This window comes from Cupressus sempervirens, chromosome 7 (genome assembly GCF_028749045.1).
Source record: "Cupressus sempervirens isolate cs-2001-9-10 chromosome 7, ASM2874904v1, whole genome shotgun sequence".
Lineage (NCBI taxonomy): Eukaryota > Viridiplantae > Streptophyta > Pinopsida > Cupressales > Cupressaceae > Cupressus > Cupressus sempervirens.
The window spans coordinates 395,178,482-395,191,726 of NC_143124.1; positions in this window are offsets into that span (position 1 = coordinate 395,178,482).

Sequence of the window (13,245 nt, forward strand, 5' to 3'; positions counted from 1 at the left end):
TTATGTTAAATTAGTATGTAAATGTTTTTTGATTATTTTAATTTAGTGTTTTTAACATACTAAAGTAGCATATACATTTTGGCATGCTTGGTGGGACCCTGCATGGGTCATCTTCATTAGCTTTTTTAGTCAAGTTTTGTATGTCATTTGCTAATTTTGGCTAATTTTGCTTGTTTTTGTGATTGGTAGGATTGTATAAATTTTTTTTGCAGGTCCACATGAGCATGAAGAAGACAAAGGAACTCATAGTCTATCTCATAGTGTTTGAAGATTTTTCAAGCTTATAGGTGGACGAAGCACTTGGAATTCTTCTTCCTCTTCTTGTCTATATTTTTCTTCTATTCTGTCTACTACTTCTTCTTCTTCTTGAGGGATCTTGGCCCTTTTTTTTAAGGAAGCAAAATCATACACACTTTTTTTTTTAAGTGCTTAAAATGAACCCCCAAATCATACCTAAATCCATTAAAAACTAAAAATTTGCAAAAAAAAAAAATCTTTTAACAAGTGAAACTAAACCAATCCAGTCATTTGCATCCTTGCAACATCAAGGTTTTCGATGCATTCATGAAAAGTTAGGAACACTTCATTTTTGGGAATTTGAAAAGAACTTCAAGTTTCCATTTCAAAAGGTTCAAAATCAACAATAAGTGCACACTAAAATCTAAATCAAACTCAAAGCATCAATCAAGGATAAAATGAACCTCATTTGCAAATATTTTAAAGTTCTTTTAAAAATCTCATGAAAACTAAGAGTCCTAAATGGTTGCCAAAATTATCCTAAAAGCTTTGTTATTTTGTTCCAAAAAAATGTCTTGTTGCAAAATCTTGAATGTTTCATAGGTTTTTCATGCATCAAAACAATCTAAGAATATCGTTTTTTTAGGCTTAAAACTTGCAAACTAGAACACAAAATCTTGAATGAAAACTGAAGTCCAAAAAGTCATTTTCAGTTTTGAGTCCAAAACAATCTTGGATGATCTAAGGTTAAAACAAAGCACTTCAGAGTTCTTAAAACAACACGCAAAATCTCAATCTTGAATGCTCAAAAGAAAAAACTTGAATGTTTAATCACTTGTTTTTGAATGCATGTTGCTAAAATCACTCTTGAGTGCCATGGATTAAAATCAAGTTTTTTTTAATTTTTTATTTTTATGAATGCATGATTAAAATAAAAAAATCCAATCTTGAATGCCATAGATCAAATAATCATCTTTTGGGGCATTAAAATAATCCACATTTTAGTAACTTTCTAAGTTATAAAAACAAATAAAGACACTTCGAGTGAATTTGTTATTGGACTCACCCTCTTTAATCACCCATCATTCTAACCATTGGTTGCAATATCAACACCATATATGGGGATGGATGTATCTAAGAAGGTGTTAAGTGCTCCACAAAAATCAAATTCCACTCACTTGAGTTTTTATTGGTTTTTCTAAGAGAGAAAATTTCTTGAATGCACATTAGTCTCGCTAAAACTTCATTTGGGCATAAAAAATGAACAAATATTGACATGGAGGGCCTCCTGGCGTGTGCTTGAAATCAAGCTTTACACACATCTTTGTTTTGGGCTTAAAACAAACTCACACTCAATTTTGAATGCCTTAAATAAAATCAATCGATACTTGACGTAGACAGCCTTTGGGTGTGCGAGTTTACTTCTTGTTGATCCTAAATATTATTGGTGTATTCATTCTTTGATAACTTCTCTTTTGTTGGTGCATTTCAAATTGGAATTGAACATTTGCATCTTAAATCACGTGTGTTTTCAAAAGGTCTAGATCAAAAAAACTTAAAGCATCAGTTGGAAAAGAACTCTGTCTTTTAGCCCAAGATCATCGAAGTCTTTTGTCCCCTTGTCATCTTTCAAGGCCATCTTGGGTGCATAAGACTAGGATCAAAAATCTTCTCTTAGCTTTTAGGAGGCCTACTTGGAGATTTCATCACCCCTTCAGATGACCTCAGCTCCAGCATTCCGGTGGAGTATAAAGATCGAGAGGTGAATCCAAAGACACCTCTCTTGGAAATAAAATTCTATCACTCAGACTAAGCCTCAAGGAACTTTATACCCTTGAGAGGTGAAAGAGGAAAAGCGGGTTACTGCTCCTCTTGGTTGTGTGACATTATTTTGGTTTCATCTATGGATTTGGGCCTTATGTACCTTGGGTATATTGAGGACTCCCTAGCTAAACCAATTGTCAGCCTTGTAGACAACAATCTAGGATGTTAATGTGTTTGAAGTGAATGATCGAAACATTTGTAGAATATACACACTCCACGGTGTAGTTACTATCTTTTGAGAATCAAAACTTCTATCTAGTTGTTCCTATCTATTGCTTGATCTTTTACTTGTTGAATGAATGTTTTCCAAACTTAGTCAGTCCTAGCTTAGGGCACACTTAGCGTAGTCACTGCCTATTTCAGAAGTTGAAGAAAGTTGAAGCAAAACAACCAGAATCTCTCAAAGCCAAACAGACTTAGGAATTTATGTCAAAACAACCCAAACCCAAACAGAAGTTTCACAAAGCCAAACACAAGACATCTCAGGTATACCAAGAAATTTTACCAAGAGAAAGGAAGTAACACCAAGCCCTCAAATTACCAAACTCCACAAACCAGAAGACAAAGCTGCCGACAAAGCCCTTCAAGATGCCTGGTTAGATTGCACTAGCAGATTTAGTAAACATCCAAGAGTTAACCCTGCTTATGCCTTACCAATTAGGCATGATTTTTTATGATTAGACCCCCTTGTTTTTCCACATATTCTTGCATAAACTTCATGTTAGATTCATCTTTGTAGGAAAGCCAATCATTCTAGGTTGTCTATTTAAGTAGTTTAGCTCATCCATCTCATCTAGTTCTTTGCCTTAGAACCAAACCATCTAGCCAGTAATCAAAAAGTTCACATCCAAGCCTTCAAAATTGTTGTCACATTGCCAGAACTTTCTTTTCCTATCATCTTGCAAATCCACTAGTCTCATCAAGGTTATCTCTCTAATAGAGATTTGTCTAGGGTAATCTAGCCTTGTCACTTGTCATCCCTCATCACCTTGAGCTAAAGGTTGGGATCCACAAGTGATCAATCTTGTGCTTTTACCAAGTGATCATCAGTCTATCCTTAATTTGACACAATCACCACCAAGCTTGCACATAGGAAAGAAGACCTTTCGTGCTTTGGCAACATCTCTTTGAAGTTAGAATCCCCAACCCAATCTTCCTTAGGCTTGTCATATAGATTTTCCTCGGCCTAGGAAATTATTCGCATAGAAAAGCCTCCCCCCTTTTGCATCCATCAAAATTTGTTGCACCTCATCCCCAGGAACATTTTCATGCCACCTTTCACTTGCTTAGCCAAGAAGAAGAAGCAAACAATGGAGTCCTATCATTTGGATCAGACAACATCGCTCCCCTTGAGCACTCAACCATCCTTTAGCCCAGAGAACACTATACCATCACCTACTTATGTTGAAGCTTTCATGAACCAACCAAGAAATGCAGTATTGGTGAATGCCATTATAGACAAGAACAAAGAAACAATCATGGAAAACTTTCAGAGGGACAACATAGGAGCATTTGGTTTTGGAAGACATCCTCCCTTATTAGATCCTTCTCACCCTTTGTTTGGGAAGCTGCCACCACCCATAGGCTCTTATGATCCAAATCATCCTTTGTATATACCAAAAGAAGAGCCTCAACCCACCTCATATTATCCAACAGACCCAAACATACCAGCCTCCACTCAAGTTGAAATCTCCATTTTGCAAGCCAATCTAGCTACCACCACTCCACCATTGGTCCATACCACTCAATCCCAAACCCTGTTTTCCCAAAACACCTCATCATTCACTCCCTTCACTATTGCTGCTACTGCTCTCCAACCTATCCTTCCAAATCCACCCATCTCCCAAATTTGTGCTAGCATCTTTGGCCAACTTCAGCAATATACAACTGGGATGCCACTCATGGGGCCAAGTAATCAACCTTTCATCACCTCTAGCTTGTTTACCCCAGCTCAGAGCATAATTCCATCATTTCCACTAGGTCCTTGGAGCTCAGTTCCATCAACCACAAATTCACAAGCTACTACCAATGTTCTGCCAAGCTCTCAAGTGACCCAAGCTCCTACCACCACTCTACCAAGCTTTCAAATCTAGCCACCAAGCTATCAAACCCCATTAGTTCCATTTCCAAGCTTTCAATTCCCACCACCTCCACCACCAACTAATCCATTACCTTCTATTACTAACTATTTTTCTATGCCACTTCTAGGAGGAAATCCATCACCACCAACCACCAATTACTTGGCCTCTTTTTCCATGCAGATACCTTCCCAAATGGGGGCACAACCCACATATATTGGTCAAACTCCTCAAATCCAAAGTCAAGTTCCACAAGCTCCCCGATCCTTTTTGCAATCTTCACAACCATCTTATACCTTACCTCCAAAAAGCAATCCATTTATCCCATAGCCAGCTTATGTTCCTCAATCCCAACCTCAAATCCATTATCAACAGCAAGCCTTGCAACACATGCAGTAATATGTGCCACCTCCACCTCAGCAACCCATCATCCACCATTCAGGTGCCCAAGCCATGTACAATCCCTACCAGCCCATACCTCAAAGCCATCCATATTCAATTGCACCATTCAGTGCATATCTCCCTCAAAGTACTCCTACAGTGGAGGCACCATAGCCATCACCCATTAATTTAGAATGGGAAGCCATGAAGACAACTTTGAAGAACATCTAGGAGGGAAATGACCCAAAAACCTTCAAGTTTGAGAATGTGTGTCCTTACCCATTTGATAGAGCCATTACCATGACACCATTTCTCAAATACTTTGAGATACCCAAGTTTGACAAATTTAGAGGAAAAGGAGACCCTATCACACATATCAAAGAATTTTACATGCACTACCAAGAAGTGGCATATAGTGACATCTTCCTTTTGTGCCTCTTCTCCAAAATTTTGGTTGGACCAGCTCTTGAATGGTTTTATAGAATCCCATATGGCACAATCAAAGACATTGCTAAATTGTCTGAGGCATTTGTAGCCCAATATGCCCATCTTGTTGAGACAGAATTATCAGTGGTTGATCTTGTCCACACCAAGAAAAAAGGTGGAGAAAGTCTTGGTGAATATCTACAAAGATGGCAAACCCTTACCACCTGCATATCTTGCACCCTGCCAAAGTGCCATTTGGTGAAAATGTTTATTGATAATGCCCATCCTAGATTAGCTCACCACATTACCATGATTTTTTTGCAAACCTAAAAAGATATCAAAGAAAAAGGAATGATCCTTGAGGAAGGACTCATTAAAGATGGTGTGGTAAAGATTTACAAGGAAGCCAACCAAAATCAAACACATTCAAATGACAAGTCTAGGTATTGGAACAAAAACAAGCACGTTGCAACATATGGGGTCACTGACACCAAACATGTGAATATTGTTGGTCCTTCCCAAAATTAGTCCAACCCACCTTATCAACCAAACAATCAACAAGTTATCAACAGCCAACACCAGAATTAACAAAGCTTTCAAAGCCACAATCCAAAGCCCAACTTTCAAGGGTCTAACAATCAAGCTAATGCCATCAATGTAGCTGCAGGAAAAAAGCCTAAGTTCCAACCTGCACCTTGAAATTATACACCCCTTGGTTAGCCATTGGATGTCATTTTTGAGAAATTAGTCAAGGAAAACCTCATCAAATTTCCTCCTGTAGAACAAGAATTAGTATGCAAAGAACATTAGAAAATAAAGTAAACATTCACAAACCAAAAACTAAATTCACATATATGCTTAGACAAAGAAAGCAAACAAGAAGTGCAAACCTCACAAGAGAAAACACTCCATGCTTTCTTGATTCTGTAGATGTGTCCTTTTGCTATGGATGTATGCTCAAGATGCTCAAAAGTTGCTTCAATGGAGATGGGTAATGGCAAATTGGTAGCTTTGTGAGCTCTCAATTTGGCATTATAAGGGTAATATTGATGGCTTTGGTTCTCAAAATAGCATGGTAACTTTAGCTCAAAGATTGTTGATGAAATGGCTTGGGATGGGATTCAATTTATAGGCTAAGGGGTAGAGGGATGGAGGGCTTAGATGCAAGGATGGATGAAGGCTTAAGGAGGGCTAAGATACACTCAAAGGAGAGCACATGGATTGTGCTTGTTTAGCACCAATGAGAAGGTGACACTTGTCACAAGGAGGATGAGTGTGAGAGGGTAGGGTAAAGGGTTGGTTAAAGTCATGATGAGTGGGGTTGAGTATGTAAGAGGGATGTAAGAGGAATGAGTGTGGAAGAGGGAAGAGTGTGGAAGATGGGTGTAAGAGTCATGAGTGGGCTTGTAAGAGTCTTTTATGTTTTGTAAGAGCACTCATGACTTAGTGGTTGGGCTTTTTGAGGGGAGACTTTGGTTTGGATTAGGAAAGTCTTAAACTTGTTTAGGGAATGTGACAACATTAGGGGGTGGATTAGGCTTGGGTTTAGGATTAGATTAGGGATGTTAGAGATGTGCAAGTGGATGACATTAATGAGGGTGGGTGAGTTAGTGGCTAAGCTTGGTTAGTATGGGTGGATGGGGTGGATTAGGCTAAATGGAGGATTAGAGATAGGTTAGGGATTTTTGAATTTGAGGATTTCATTTATCAAATAGATTTATTTAATAAATGGGGATTTTTGAAATTAGATAGGAGAAAAGGATTTAATTGATAAATAATAGATTATTTGATTTATCAATTAGGACTATAGATGATTAATTAAATTAATCAACTAGGGGATGACAAAGGATTAATTAAATGGAAATTTAATTAATAATGCCTTTTTAGAGATGGATAAATTAGATTACCAAAGCAGTGTAATCAAATTTAGGTGTCTACACCTCCTACCCAGCAAATTGACCCAGGCCAATCCAAAGCTACATGGTATAGAGACAATGATTATTGCAAGTTTCATAGGGTGAAAGGGCACACCACCCTCAGATGCATGAAGCTAAAAGATTATGTACAAGACCTCATTGATCGAAAAGAAATCACAGTTGGACCACAAACCTCTCCCAATGTAGGCTTACAGATCTATCAAAATGCTTTTCCTCCTCACAACAACAAAAATCATGGAAAAGAACCCATCCAAACCAATAACAACAACACCAACAACTGCCAACCAAACCAACAGCATGGGAAGAACAATGACCACACTTCATCCTACATAGACTATGGTAGCCTCATACGTTGTATATCTAAGAAAGAGCCTTTTGTCAATGTTATCAATATCCAAGGCCCAAACAATGAGTGTGCAGTCACTGCTCAAAGAGCACAATTGAACATCACAGCCGCATTAATCCCATTAGCACTATCAACCCTAACAACATCATTAGCTCCATCAAAAAGCTAGTACAATATCTTGGAACACCTTGGGAACATGCCAGCCCAAATCTCCATTTTAGACCTTCTCCGCACTAGTCCTATGTACAAAGACATCCTTGATAGTGCTCTCATAGAATCCCATGTCCCTTTGGATATCAATGCGACTAATTTTCATAATCTTGTTGGACACCTTTCATCCTCATGTGCCTTATCATTCAAGCCCACTGACATACTCGTGGTCGAGCTAGATCACACCCTTCCACTTCACATAGCCATTATGGTATCCAATTTCACCGTAAAAAGAGTAATGATAGATAATGGATCAACCTTGAATATTTGCACCCTAAAATTCATAAAACAAGCTGGGTATACTGAGGCAAATATCATCAATGAGGTTATCACCATTAAAGCTTATGATAATCTAGAGAGAACCATAGAGGGAACAATTTTTCTACCCATCAAGGTTGGGCTGGTCATCCAAGAAATAATTTACCATGTTGTTCATCTAAACCTACCATTTAACATCCTCCTTGGATGCCCATGGATCCATGCCATGAAGGCCATTCCATCCACATATCATTAGTGCCTCAAATTTTCGCATCAGGGCACTGAAGTGACCATCCATGCTGATCTAGAACCCTTTGCTTATTGTAATACAATTGAAGCCTCATATACAAACCATTGCCCTGGCATTGAAATTGGCCAATCCATCACCAGTTCATTGAACACCTATAATGACCCAGAAACCATCTTTGCCTCCACCCTATCTACCCTAAAGATCAATAACAAAGTTTGTGGAGAGTATAGCCTGTCTGATGCATTTACAGTTGGTGCATTGCCACTTGATCCACACACCCATGGATGACCCACATATCATAGAGCCAAGGAGACTCCACCTCCTTGATACACATAGTTTGGCCCAACAACCTTTGTATCCCTGAGAATCCCTCTTCATGAGGAGCTCACTTCGGATATCAACAATTGGTTACATAAGGATGCACTTACAAGAAATCAAACATGCCTTGATTACTTCAACCAAAAGTATCCCCAAGCACATAAGCTCATCACTAAAAAATGGAACTATCAAGGTGGTGGTCTAGAACCAAAGGAAAGAGGCATTTAGTGTCCCATCGAAGCACACAAATGGGAAAAGAAGATAGGTCTAGGCTTTGGCATACCCACAACTAGGGGCACCAATATAGAAAGTCATTCCTTTTTGAGCATCCACCGTGACCTTGTAGAAATCAAAGACATTTTGAAGGAAGTTAAAAAGAGAGCCTATGATGATATCGTAGACCAAATCTCCCTGGGAGACTCTATTCTCCAAGAACTATCCATCCATTTCATCGACCTACCACTCGCTCACCCTGAACTCATAGATTGGGACTAACCATGTGTCATACACATTGATGAGTTCACATCAGAGGAAGCACTTCTGAGATTCATGGGAGCTGAAACTCCTCACAAGCAAATGAAGCTAGATTCTACCTATATCTATAAGCTAGATCCCAAGGGGTATTTTGGAGAAAATCCCCAACCTAGTTTCGATACACCCAAAACTAGAACTAAGGTGAATCTGAGACTAGCTAAGGTAGCAAAGAGAGCCCCTCAGCAAGAAAATCTAGAGTCACAAGTAGAACATGAGGATTTAGCATTACCTCAAGATAATTGACCAGAGGTGTCTTCTATTCTAATTGAGGATATAGAGAAGTCAACATTGGTTCTTTAGAGATCCCAGACTTGTTCACATTGTTGCATCGCTATTGCAAGACCAAGCTGACCTCCTCTTTGAGGTCTTAAGAGAGAACATTGACTGGTTTGCATGGTCATATCAAGACATACCATGACTTGATCCAAAGCTTGTAGTTCATCATCTTGTAGTTGATCCAAAGATTAGGCCCGTCAGACAAAAGCTTAGAAAAATGCACCCCATGATGGCATTACTAGTCAAAGCTGAATTAGAAAAAATGTTAGCTACTAAGGTTATCTTCCCTATTGACTACTCAGAGTGGATCTCCAACATGGTCCTCATCACTAAGCCTTCTAGTGACATCAAAATTTGCACTAATTTCAGAGATCTTAACAAATCTTGTCCAAAAGATGATTTTCCCTCACCCAACATAGATATGATTGTAGACCTTATAGTTGCACATGAAATTATGTCCCTCATGGATGAATTTTCTAGGTATAATCAAATCAAGATTGTAGAAGGGGATCAACATAAGACAACATTCACTACCCCTTGGGGAACCTTTTGCTACAACATGATGCCTTTTGGCCTAAAGAATTTTGGGGCTACCTATCAAAGAGTTATGACAACCATTTTCCATGATCTTATCCATAGCATTTTGGAGGATTATGTGGATAATATCTTGGTTAAATCTCACACCTTCATGGATCATCTTACTGACCTGGAGAAAGTCTTTGATATGTTAGCCAAATATCATCTCATGTCGAATCCTAAGAAATGTTTCTTTGGGGTCACATCTGGCAAGCTTCTAGGCTTTATAGTTTCTAAATGAGGTATAGAGATTGACCCCAAGAAGGTCAAGGCTATGTTAGACATGCCTCCTCCCCAGACACTGTGACAGCTTCGTACTCTTCAAGGAAAGCTTTAATCCATTTGGTGCTTCATCTCCCAGCCTGTAGATAAGTATATGCCATTTGCACATCTACTAAATAAAGATGAGAACTTCAAGTGGGATTCTTTATGTCAATGCAAGTTTGATAAGCTCAAGCAGTATCTCACCAATCCCCCTATCTTGGTTCCACCAGTTCCTAGTCATCCCTTCAACTTATTAGAAATTCCTATTGCTCTAGGGGCACTTCTAGCATAGCATGATGACTACGATAGAGAAAGAGCCATCTACTATATCAGTAGAAGCCTAGTTGGTTATGAACTCAATTAAACTCCTATGGAAAAAGCTTGTTTGGCAGTTGTCTTCTCAACTAAAAAGCTTTGTCATTACATGTTGAGTCATACAATCCAACTAGTCTCCAAGATTGACCCTCTCAAGTATATGCTCTCAAGAATAGCACTCATAGGTCACTTAACAAAATGGGTCATGCTACTAAGTGAGTTTGACATTTAGTATGTTGATAGAAAGGCAATCAAAGGTCAAACTATAGTAGATCACCTAGCTAATGCACCCCTAGTAGATGCATATCCTTTGATCACAAAATTTCAAAATGAGCATATCTATCTAATTGAAGAACAACCACCATGGAAACTTTATTTTGATGGCTCATACACATCTCATGGGTCAGGGTTAGTAATATTATTGGTCACACCTCAAGGAGGTTTCATTCCAAAAGCTTTTAAGCTACAATTCCCTAGCACCAACAATATAGCTGAATATGAGGCTCTCATAGCAGGATTAAAGATTGTCACAGAATGGAATATTACTGAGTTACAAATCTTTGGTGATTCTCAGCTCATCATCAAGCAAGTCCTCAATGAATATCAAACCAAAGATGAAAAGCTATTACCCTAAAAAGAGCTTGTTGATCAGCTTCAGCTCAGCATTTTACAAAGCTTCAGTTTACACAAGTGCCTCGAATGCAGAACAAGGTAGCAGATGCTATGGCTACTATCAACTCGCTCTTGGAAATTCCTCAAGAAGCCATGCAGTATGAGTTTTTAGTTGAACAACTCCTCACATTTGCCTATGCGAATGAGGATTCAAATCATGTTTGCATCTTGGTTGGTCCCCAATCCCCTTGGTACCATGAAATCCATAATTACCTTAAAGATGGTATCATATCCCCTCACCTCACACGAACCCAATGCTAAAACCTCATCCAAAATTATCCTACTATGTCATCATAGCCAATACCCTATATCATTGGGGTTATCATGATACTCTCTCTAGGTGTTTAGACCAAAATGAGGTCGCAATGGCATTAAAAGAAGTGCACTTCAGACTTTGTAGTGCCCACACAAGTGGTATTGTCCTAGTGCAACAAATCCTTAGAGTAGGCTACTATTGGCCTACCATCTAAGAAGACTCCTGTGACTTTGTCAGAAAATGTCTCCCATGTCAATAGCACACCCATCTTGTGCATGCTCCAGCACAAGATCTATAGCCTATTGCACCACCTTGTCCCTTTGCATGTTGGGGCCTTGATCTAGTTCGAACTATCGCACCTCTCTCATCTGATGGACATAAATGGATAATAATAGCTATAGACTATTTTACTAAATGGGTGGAAGTAGTCCCCCTAGTCTCAGCTATAGGAGTTCAGGTCTCCAAGTTCATTTTGTACCACATTGTTTGTTGCTTTGGCATCCCATCCACCATCTTTACCAACCACGGAGGTAACTTTGAAAATCTCAACATGGAAGAACTATGCACTTCCCTCCACATCCATCACTTCTTTTCTAGCCCATATTTCCCACAAGGTAATGGCTAAATAGAGGCAACTAATAAAACCCTCCTCAAAATCCTAAAGAAAGTTTTCAATGATTCCGACCATGATTGGCACCTACAAATAAATCTAGCCCTATGGGCCTATCGAACCTCCTTCCATACATCCATAGGAACAACTCCATACTCCCTAGTTTATGGTGCCAAAGTGGTACTACCCATAGAGGTTGAACTTCCCTCCTTGCACATATCTTTGCAAGGGAAAATATCAGATGAAGAATACAGAGTAGCTTGGCTCACCTAGCTAGATCTCCTAGACGAGAAGTGACAACATGCCTATGATCACCTCATAGTCTATTAATCTCATCTCAAAAGGAAATTCAATAAGAAGGTGCTTCCCTGACACTTTTAGTTGGGCGATATGGTCCTCAAAGAAAACATGAAAGTCCAAGTAGATTGAGAAAAGAAAGGTAAGTTTGAACCTACATGGCTTGGCCCTTATGTTGTCACTGCTTCTTTCGGCTTCAGAGCCAATCAGCTATCTACACCAGAAGGAGAACTCTTGAATGATCCTACTAACATCATACATCTCAAGAAGTTCTATGCTTGAAGATCTTTGGTATACCCAGCTTTTGAAAAATACAAAAAAAATTAGTAAAGAGAAATAAGCGTCCAATGGTGAAAACTTGGCAATTCAAGAACCTTGGATAGGTACCTTGGTGAAAACTTGGTAATTCAGATGCCTTGTGTACTAAGACTAATCCATTATCTATCACTGTCTTATCCCTCATCCATCCACTCACCATCTCATAAAACACTTGCTTGTTCCCTTGGTGTTCTAACCTCTTGTACAACTTGTAAATCTTGTACCTCAGCTTGTAAATCTTGTACCAAAGCTTGTATCGTACCTCGTAAATCTTGTATCATAGTTTGTATATCCAAATCTTGTCCAAAACTTGTACCATATTCTAGCTTGTAAATAATCTTGTATCCTAGTTTGTATCCTATCACATGCACAAAAAGAATCCCATTTTCCTTAAGCTTTTCACAAAACCATCAAATTATCCAACTATCCATCCAACACACTCTAAAACATTTCCATCTCACAAAAACCAAACATGAACAACCTTGTACATTTGTAATATATCTTGGTCTGTCAGCTTGTACATCCTCTTTAGATTAGTACCATTTTATCTATCTAGCTTTCGTGTCAGTTCATCCTTGATCAGCATCTTGCACACATCACAAAAATCTTGGTTAGCTATTCCAATGCATCCTTTAGCTAGATCACCTATCATCAAAGTTTTATCCTTCTCAATTTAGTTTGACAAGTGCATCACTCATCCAAATCTACTAGCTTAGGTGCTCTCCAATAGATCCTTGTAGGATATAGCTTTCCTCATGTCTAATTTTGGTCCGTTAGTACCTCATCCTACCCATCTCATTGGCAAATGGTTCTCTTTTGGATTTTCTCTTTCTTATGATTTGGAATCTTCCCTTTTGGGTCT